A 10,507-nucleotide genomic window follows, 5' to 3' on the forward strand; every position below is an offset into this window, starting at 1 on the left:
ACCCAACCGCCCAGAGCGACGGGACAGCAACCCACCACCACCACTATGTGATCAAGCTAATCAGAAGGGACCAGAGAGAATTAAATTCAGCCAATTGATGTTTTGAGGAAGCAGACATTGTTTCCATGCTAATATAATCTAAAAGAAAATTTCTAAACTGGTTAATACACAGATTGTTCTTCGCTTTCCAGTTCATGAGAATAGTTTTCTTTGCTATACATAACACTGTGAGGATCATGTGTGCTAAGCTAAATTCCACATTGATGTTGTCTAAGTCACCCAGTATGCACAGTGTGGGGCATGCAGGAATGCTACACTTTAGTCATGTTGATAGGTCCGCACAGACTTCAAGCCAGAACCTCTGGACAGGCGCACAAAACCACAAAGCGTGTGCATAATCATCAGGTGTGTTATCTGTGCAATGTGAGCAGATGTTTGAGTGTGTTAGACCTATCCTGAACATCCTTTGTCCTGTATAGTGTGTTCTATGAAGAATTTTGTATTGTATGAGCTGTAAATTAGGATTTCGAGTCATTCTGAAGGTGTTCAAACATATATGTGGCCAGAAGCTATGACTAGAACTGATGGATAAATACGCCTCCCATTTTGAGGACGGTAGAGACATTGTGTCATCTATCTTAGACAATAATTTATATATTTTTTATAGTAGTTTTGGGGTGCAGATGCTTAGAAATTCTACTACCCTAATCAGGAGTTGTAAGTCTGGTTGGTGGAGGATATATTTCTTTGTTATTATAGACTTAAGTTGTTGATATTCTAGGAATTTATTGCTGCCTATCTCATGTTGTGATATGAGCTCATCAAATGAAATAAAATGTCCATTTTGGATTATATGTTCCAGATGTTTGATTCCTTTGATCTTCCAGAGAGTAAAGTTTAGCATTTTTTTGTTAAGCAGGATGTCAGGATTGTTCCAGATGGGTGTAAGCTTACACGGGACAAGTGAAAACTTTGTTATTTTAAGAAATTCCCACCAGGCTGTCAGAGAGGTGCTGATGTTAATGCTCTTGAAACATTTGTGATTTTTTACGTTTTGACTAATAAGTGGCAGGTCAGAGATTTCCAGATTATCACACAATGCTTGTTCTATATTTATCCATGGTTCATCTATTGGGCTAGGTTTAAACCATTTTGATATATACTGTAACCTATTGGCTAAGGAATAGTGCTGAAAATTAGGTAAATCTAATCCACCACTGTCCTTGGTCTTCTGTAGGGTTTTTAAACTAATACGTGGTGGTTTGTTTTTCCACAGAAATTTGGAGATGCATGAACCTAGTGACTTAAACCAAGTAGCAGATGGTTTTATGGGGATCATTGAGAACAAATAGTTAACTTTTGGTAGTATCATCATTTTAATGGTTGTAACTCTCCCCATAAGTGATATAGGTAAGGACTTCAAACGAGAGAGATCGTCCTCTACTGTCTTTAATAATTGCACATAATTTAGCTTTGTTAGCTCTGAGAGCCTGGAGGAAATGTTTATGCCTAAATATCTAATATTTCCTGACTGTAAAGTGATCGCAGGTATATTCTGGTCCCTATAGTTAATGGGCAGAACTGTGGTCTTAGACCAATTGATAGAGTAGTCAGAAAGTGCTGAGAATTTATTTATGAGTGTGATCGTGTGAGTGAGAGACGTCTGTGAGTTCTGAAGGAAAAGTAATACATCATCAGCATAAAGACTTATTTTATGCTCAATATTTTGGGGTTGGATGCCTTTAATATTTCTATCTTGTCTGATAGCAGCTGCTAAAGGTTCGATGAAAATAGCAAAAAGTGAGGGCGAAAGTGGGCAACCCTGTCTTGTACCTCTCTGCAGACTGAAGCTTGGAGAAGTTTGATCATTTGTCCTGACACTTGCACTTGGGGAGTCAGTTATTTTCTTTTGAGGAGATAAGAGGCTTTAATAATAATATCTTGCAAGAGAGAACAACACAGTACAGAATACAGAGTTGCTCTGACCACTGAAGCAAAAACACACAGTTATATTGCCCACTCATCACGTCATCTGTTTTTGGGTATAGTTGATTGTTCTTCTAACTTTCCTCCCCAACCATTAGTTGAGGTTACCCAGACACACTCGTAAATACCAGCCTAACCCTGTCCCCCCTAAAGTGCAGCTATCTCATAATAACAAGCCCACCATTGTAAAGAGGAATTTAAGAAAACAGGGCAGGGTGGTACCTTGCAGCTCAGTCATTTGCAGGTTATACACAGTAACACTCAATACAATGCATATAAGAATTATTTTCCATTACATTCCTCCCTTTTGATTATAATAATACCATTATATTAATCAACCCAAAAGAAACAAGGAAAATAATAACTTTATCTGTAAAACATCAGCCTGCATTTGCACACAACGTGAGTTTAAAATGCAGGCATCATAGTGATAAAGGGTCCAATGATAAACAATCAAAACATGAACAATTAAATATGATTATCTTCATGCCTCTCTAAGTCAGCGTCACTAGAGGAAAAATTTTGAAAGCAAAAAAGTTCTTTGAGTCATTTGAATCATTTGGTGAGATACATACAATGAGGCCTTTCACACAGGGAAAAATACAGCAGCCCTGTATTATTGCTTCCTGTGAAATCAAGATACAATGTGCACATGCTGGTTACAAATAAGAAAATACAAACAACAAACAGTTTCTTCCATGGTTCACAGCATGTGTATGATCACCTTCATCGCAGGTCTCAGCAAGGATGTTTCAATCTTCGGTGTCAGAGGTTACTAGCACTTAACACACCGGTGGAGTACAGCTTTTACTGCTGACTCTTATCTTTGTCCTTCCGGGCGTGTTGGTTAGGCTGATGTATGTCAGGGTGGAAGCCATCTACTGGTTCTGGTACCTTCTTACAGTGACTGGCATGAATCCAGGTTGCTCTCTCTGCAACTTTAACAGCTGTATGAGTGACCAGTAGCACCTGGAACGGGCCTTGCCAACGTTTGGACTTCCAATGTTTCCTGCGAAGTTCCTTCACCACCTGTCATCTGGTTGGAGTGGTGTGTTTTCTGTGGCTGGAAGGGCTGCTTTTACTGTCTGTGAAACTTGAGATAGAACAGTGGAAAGGTTTCGACAGTAAGACAACATAGCATCATCACAAACAGTTGTGGAAGGGAGGGGTCTGGTTACAGGTCCCAATCCCAGGTTAGGAGGTCTGCCAAATAAAATTTCAAATGGGCTGAGATTCACTTGAGCTCTGATTCTCATTCTCATGTAGGTAAGCACAATAGGTAATACTTTTGTCCATGGCAGACCTGTTTCTTCACAACATTTGGCTAACTTGGACTTTAATGTACCATTTTCTCTTTCCACAGCACCTCCACTCTGTGGATGATAAGCACAATGTGTGCGCAAGGTTATTCCCAGGAATTTACCAACCTCAGTCAATGCAGTGTTTACAAAATGTGTGCCATTATCACTGCTGATCTTCTCTGGAATGCCCCATCTAGGAATGATTTCTGTTTAGCAGTGCTTTAGTCACTGCATTACTGTTTGCATGTTTTGCAGGGAAAACTTCAACCCATTTACTAAACACGTCCACTATTACTAGTGCATATTTCTTTCTTTCAGCTGGTGTGAGTTCAACAAAATCCATCATCAAATGTTCAAAAGGTTTCTCTGGTGGAGGGTGTGCAACTTGCGATGTGTGTAATGCCTTTCCTACATTATGTGTGGCACAAACCATACATGACTGACAGTATTTTTGCGCATATGAACTGAACCCTTTTGTGAACCACTGAGCAGTGAGTGCATTCAGCATCCCCCCTTTTGACACATGGTCCAACCCATGTGTCAATTTTGAAAAATGAGGAAAAAAATGTTTAGGTAGACAGGGTTTACCATCAGGTCCCATCCAAACACCATCCATATGAGTTGCACCCACAGAGGACCAAATGCGTCCAGAGGACCAAATTTCATCTGCAGAGGCAAAAGTTTGCAAAGCATGGAGATCTGTGAGGGAGTCTTCTGCCTGCAAAGAGAGGGAAGCGAAAACAGGAAAAGATTTAGCTGCTTGCTTAGCTGCAGCATCAGCTCTGGCATTGCCACAAGCAACAGGATCGTCTGAGTTAGTGTGAGCCGCACACTTACAGACCGAGATTGCTGTAGGCAAAAGGATCACATCAAGAAGATCAGAAACCTGCTTGGAGTTCAGAATAGTTTTACCATCTGATTTAAGGAAATGCCTGTGTTTCCACAGCGCACCAAAGTCATGAACAACACCAAAAGCATATCTGGAATCTGTGTAAATAGTGACAGACTTACCAGCTGCCAACTTACAAGCTTCAGTAAGTGCAATAAGCTCAGTAGTTTGAGCAGAGAAATGTTTAGGAAGAGAACCAGACAACAAAGTGTCATGTGAAGAACATACTGCAAACCAAACACAGTTAGTACCTGTGGCTGGATCACGCAAAGCTGATCCATCTACAAAAAGAATCATGTCAGAGTTTGGAAGAGGAGTCTCTAAAAGATCAGGTCGGGGTGTACAAACTTGTTCCAAAACAGCTTCACAGTCATGAGGCTCCCCATCCTCAGGAGTCGGAAGCAAAGTAGCAGGATTCAGAACAGTACAACGTTTAACAGTGACATTTGGCATATCACAGAGGTGTATCTGAGCCAACGAGCAGTTGAAAGATGTGAAGTTTTCTGCTCGAGAAGAATAATGGCAACAGCATGAGGAACCAAAAAAGTCAAATTAGCGTAGCCCACAATATCTTGGGAGGCCAGGACAGCTTTCTCTGCAGCTGCAACAACACGAAGACAACCAGGCAGGCCTGCAGCCACAGAGTCCAGTTTTGCTGAGAAATGAGCCACTGGCCTTTGCCTGCCCCATGTTCCTGCATAAGAACAGATGTCATGCTTCTCATCAACTGCCTGTATGAAAGGTTTATGAGGATCTGGAATGCCAAGTGTTGGTGCTGTTTGAAGAGCCAGCTTAAGCTGACTAAAGGCTGATTCAGCCTCAGGAGTCCATGGAACACGGTCAGCTGACTGGAGGCCTTTACCATGGATAAGAGCACCTAAGAGAGCTTCGAGAAAAGAGTAGTTAGGAATAAAGTTCCTGCAGTAAGATGTTATACCTAAGAATGACATAAGCTGTTTTTTAGTAACCGGTTTAGGAATGATCTGAACTGCAGCAACACGTTTAGGAGAAAGTGAGCGCCCATCCTTAGAAATCACATGACCCAAAAAGGTGACTTCGTCCTGTACAAACTGTAAATTAGAAAGGCTGGCTTTAAGGCTATAAGAATGAAGATGTTTCAACAGATTCACTGTCTTTTTCACACTGTTGTTTAGATGGACTACATAAAAGGATGTCATCCACATACTGCAAAAGAGCAGAGCCTGTGGTTGATTGAAGTTAATCCAGACTAGCTTTGAGGGCAGCATTGTAAATAGTGGGACTTTCACAGTACCCCTGGCATAACCGGGTAAAAGTCCAAGATCTCCCTTCAAACTAAAAAGCAAACCAAAATGGGCTATCAGGGTGCACTGGCGACAAGTCAACCACTGAGAAAAACTGTGCATCTGATGTAATTTGAGACAAAATAGTGTGTGGGTTGGGCACAGTAGGAGCATGTGGCTGAACTTTAGCATTCACCGCTTGGAGGTCCTGTACAAAACGCCATTCATCTGGCTGGCCAGCATCTTTAATCTTTTTAACAGGAATCAATGGAGTAAGCACAGGTGAATTTTCAAAAGGAACAATAACGCCTGTTTTCTGAAAAGATTGAAAAACAGGTTTAATCCCTTTAATTGCTTCAGGCTTAAAAGGGTATTGTTTTTTACATGGACAAAAGTCTGATTTAGGGGTGACAATTACTGGTTCACAGCCTTTTATCAACCCCACATCATATTTGCTCTTAGCCCAAAGATCATTGGGCACTTCAGCCAACATGGGTATCGAAGACAAATCTGTTTCAGATAAAAAACATGCTTCAAAATGTGATTCTGTGGTAGGAATTAAGTCCACAGTTCTTTGACAATGCATTGTACTCAAAAATGTTTTTTTGTATGCTGACAATCGTTCAGAAAACATCAAATTTGGATCAGCAGGTGAAACGGTCCACTCCATTTCTTTCTGACATGTAGCAACAAACTCTCCCACACCTTGTCACTGCCTGTGTGTACGTTTGGCCAAGGAAATGTGAGGGCGAGTACCACAAACATTAAAAAAATCGAAGTGCTCTGGAGTGAGCGACACAGCCAATAAAGTAGGCGCACATATTTTTTCACTTCTTCTCATAGTCATTGTCAGGCCCCAAAGAAATGTGTGATGTGCAGTGCAAATCAGTAGGTTGCATGAAATCAGAAAGGGGTGAAACTAACGCTTTTGCTTCTTCCACTAGTTGTTGTGAAAAAGGAGAGCTGGGAAGTTTCCACTCATAAGCATATGTAAGTGCCGATGAATCAAACTGCACTGCTGTGAAAACTTTGTCAGGCTGTAACATAACCTTAACACCCTCTGGTGTAGAAGTTAAAATAATGCCTAATTTACACATGAGATCACAGCCCATCAGGTTAATGGGACACAACTCTGATAACAAAAATGAGTGTTTGAAGGAGAGCTCATCAGGAGTGACAACACGCAATGGGCATTGTCATTTTCTCCTTCACAACCTGGCCTGATGCAGACATACAGTAAATGTGGTTTCCACTTAACTTTGGAGGACAATCAAACTCCCCTGACGTCACTACTGATGAACATAAGTTCCTATATTCTGAGAGAAAAATCTTTGCTCTAGGACGGAAATAGCATGCAAAACTTTACTACGTGAATCACAGTCGGCAAGCGTTTCTTCACTACACAGAGCAGGAAAAATGTGTGAGTGTGTTTGTGCTATCACCCATTAGTGGAGGCTCCGCTGCCGCGTGACGTCCAGAACCTGCCTCCCACCCTCAGTCAGTCTTTTGCCCAATTTCATCACTTTTCAGCTGTGGACAGTCCTTCTTCCAGTGTCCAGTCTGGCCACAGTAAAAACAAATATTCGGATCATAGCTCTGGCGTGGCCCATTTCGACCTCCTCTCCCACACGTCCACGTCTTCGACTTCGGCCTCGTCCTCTGTTTACACCAACTGCGTAATACATGGTCATGGCTGCCAAATGCAGCTCCTTTTCACACTTGTCCCTTTTGGTTGTCTTACGCGTCTCAACTTGGTTCTGAGCATGGCGAGCATATCGGCGAACGTCAGCCAAACGAGGACCCTCACACCATACCACGTAAATGTTCTTTACTTCAGTGGCAACATCTGGCATGAGGCCTTTAATTATTGCATCGCAAACTGTGGCCTTCTCTCAGCCAAACACCTCTGATCTCGCTTTTCATGATGTAAGGTTGGGCATTCAGACCTTGCTTCACCTGCTTTTCACCAAATATAGTCGGACATTCACACCTTCTTGCAGCCGAACACTTCCACTCCACCTTTTAGTGTTCTATCACACCTTTTTTTTCACCGCATTTTATAGATTATGGTTGGAAATTCTCAACCACTCTCATCCGAAGACCTCTCCTCCCGCTTTTGTTAATATATTTGAACTTTAGTCGGACATTCACACCTTCTTGCAGCCGAACCACCTCCGCTCCCTGTTTTGATCATGTATGGTCTGGCAATACTACCTTTTCTTACCCATTTTTCAGGAATTATGGGTGGACATTCAAACCTTCCTGCAGCTGAACACCTCCTCTCCCGCTTATGATCATGTGCGGTTTGATATTCGAAAATTTTCTTTCATGTTTTCTAGCAATTATTGATGGACATTCAGACCTTCTTGCAGCTGAACACCTCCGCTCCCGCTTTTGTTAATATATTTGAACTTTAGTCAGACATTCACACCTACTTGCAGCCGAACACCACCTCTCTAGCTTTTGATGAGGTATGGTCCGGCATTCTTACTGTTTCTAACACATTTTTCAGCAATTATGGTAGGACATTCACACCTTCTTGCAGCTGAACACCTCCTCTCCCACTTATGATCATGTGCGGATTGATTTTCGAAAATTTTCTTTCATGTTTTCTAGCAATTAATAATGGACATTTAGACCTTCTTGCAGCTGAACACCTCCGCTCCCGCTTTTGATCATACATTGTCAGGCATTCGCACCTTGTCTTACCCGCTTTTTACAAACTTTAGTCGAACATTCACACCTTTTTGCAGCCGAACACAGTTTTTTGCAGCCGAATTTGGGCATTCGAACCTTTTCATACCCACTTTTTACCAACTATGGTCGGACATTCACACCGTCTTACAACGGAACACCTCCACTCCCTCTTTTGATGGTGTATGTTCGGGCATTCGAACCTTTTCTTACCCGCTTTTTACAAACTATGCTCGGACATTCAAACCTTCTTGTAGCCGAACACATCCACTCGTGCTTTTGATGATGTATGGTATGGCATTCGAACCTACTTGTTGCCCGCTTTTCATTAATTATGGGTGGACATTCACACCTTGTCGCAGCCAAACACCTCCGCTCCCTGGTTTGATCATGTATGGTTGGACATTCGCACCTTTTCTCACCCGCTTTTTGCAAACTATGGTCGGCCATTCACAGCTTCCTCTCCACCATACTTGTATGGTGGGATATTCACACCCACTTGCATTCGAAGACCTCCGCCCCCACTTTTGTTGATATTTAGTCGGTCATTCGCACCTTACCCGCTTTTGGCAAACTATGGCCTTCTTGCAGCCAAAAACCTCTGATCTCGCTTTTGATGATGTAAGGTTGGGCATTCAGACCTTGCTTCACCTGCTTTTCACCAAATATAGTCGGACATTCACACCTTCTTGCAGCCGAACACTTCCGCTCCACCTTTTAGTTTTCTATGGGGCATTCACACCTTTATTTTCACCGCATTTTATAAAAACACCACAGGAACACCGTATTGAGGCTTTGTTCTGACCGCTCATTCGGTGTCGCGTTTCTTTCAAGCATTTCTCCTGGTTAGCCCGCACTCGGCTCGCTCCCAGAGCCGTGTTAAAGTCTGCTTCGCATTCACTCTCTTTTCTCAGCAGACTAAAAGAAACTTCCATCCTGCACCGCTGTTTGCTTTTTCACAACAGCAGAGGAGAGCGCACCGTTCCCAGCGGCACTGCAATACCGGGTCGATGCTTGGAGTGAACGGAGCAAGCTCCTTTTTCAACTCCTATTGATAAAAATCCATTTAATATGTAGTCCTTGCATAGACATATCACATATTAAACTGATAAGTACAGATGGATTATGTGCAATTATTAAAGAGAGTAGAGGACGATCTCTCTCGTTGGAAGTCCTTACCTATATCACTTATGGGGAGAGTTACAACCATTAAAATGATGATACTACCAAAAGTTAACTATTTGTTCTCAATGATCCCCATAAAACCATCTGCTACTTGGTTTAAGTCACTAGATTCATGCATCTCCAAATTTCTGTGGAAAAACAAACCACCACGTATTAGTTTACAAACCCTACAGAAGACCAAGGACAGTGGTGGATTAGATTTACCTCATTTTCAGCACTATTCCTTAGCCAATAGGTTACAATATATATCAAAATGGTTTAAACCTTGTTGTTGTCACAGTTCCCAGAGACGTTGTAATCGTTGAGGATTCTATATTCACCCCCTCATTAGAGGCACGTGTTGCAGATTGATGACACTGAATCTTCTTCTCTGTTCATTGCTGGCATCATTCCCAGCATCGTAAGTGGTCGTGGCATTGTTAGCCTCTTCTTCTGGATCTTGATATCGAGCATCCTTTTGTATTTCTGGTTTTGTAAGTCCTCTCTCTTCGTTCACCGGAGTCTTCGTCTCTTTGTCCTTGAGTTTGGTGATTTTTTCTTTTTTTGATGCCTTGACACAGTGTGACAGGTGATACCACGTGGGAGATCCTTTAACTTGGACTGCTGTCCCTGTGCTGCGAAATGGCTGTGCTGCTCAAATGGTCTCTTCTTCATCATATACACAGTTATTTATACATCACCTTCCACCATGAAGCGTTGTCCCTTTTTGTTTCTCTCTTTGTTCTTAAAATGCTGTTATGCATGTCTAAACCAATCCATTAAACTAGATCATTTTGGCAGTAAAGCGATCTACAATGTGCTTGGTCGCAAAGCTGCTCATCTGTGGTAAACAGCTCTTCAGAAAGGCATTCTTCAATTGATTTCACTAATTTTATGTAATAATTTTGTGATTTCCTACAAAACTACACTTCTTCTCCCATCTGTCTGAGTATTTAGTATTGTCTGGGTCCCGTTAAAACATATATTTTTCCCATCTAATTCCTTGTTTGCTTTAAAACAAGTATTCCCCATTTTCTATCCCTTCAGTAGCCAACCAGTTTGTATGGAGTACACTGGAGCAACTTGACTGATCAGTAAAACACTGCTTTTGTTGTCACCGCAAGGCTTCCCCCGTCGGTTGTTTCACTGAGACACTACTGAGTAACTACAACTCAACACAGTTTATACACATAACATTCATATACATACTA

At 41.9% G+C, this 10,507-nt stretch overlaps 1 pseudogene; it reads right to left on the reverse strand.

Annotated features, from left to right (window-relative positions):
• Positions 1 to 9,101: 9,101 nt before the first annotated feature.
• Positions 9,102 to 9,278, reverse strand: LOC140276238 (U2 spliceosomal RNA; annotated as a pseudogene).
• Positions 9,279 to 10,507: the final 1,229 nt, after the last annotated feature.

Source organism: Leuresthes tenuis, unplaced genomic scaffold (assembly GCF_036924035.1).
Source record: "Leuresthes tenuis unplaced genomic scaffold, fLeuTen1.0.hap1 SCAF_18, whole genome shotgun sequence".
NCBI lineage: Eukaryota > Metazoa > Chordata > Actinopteri > Atheriniformes > Atherinopsidae > Leuresthes > Leuresthes tenuis.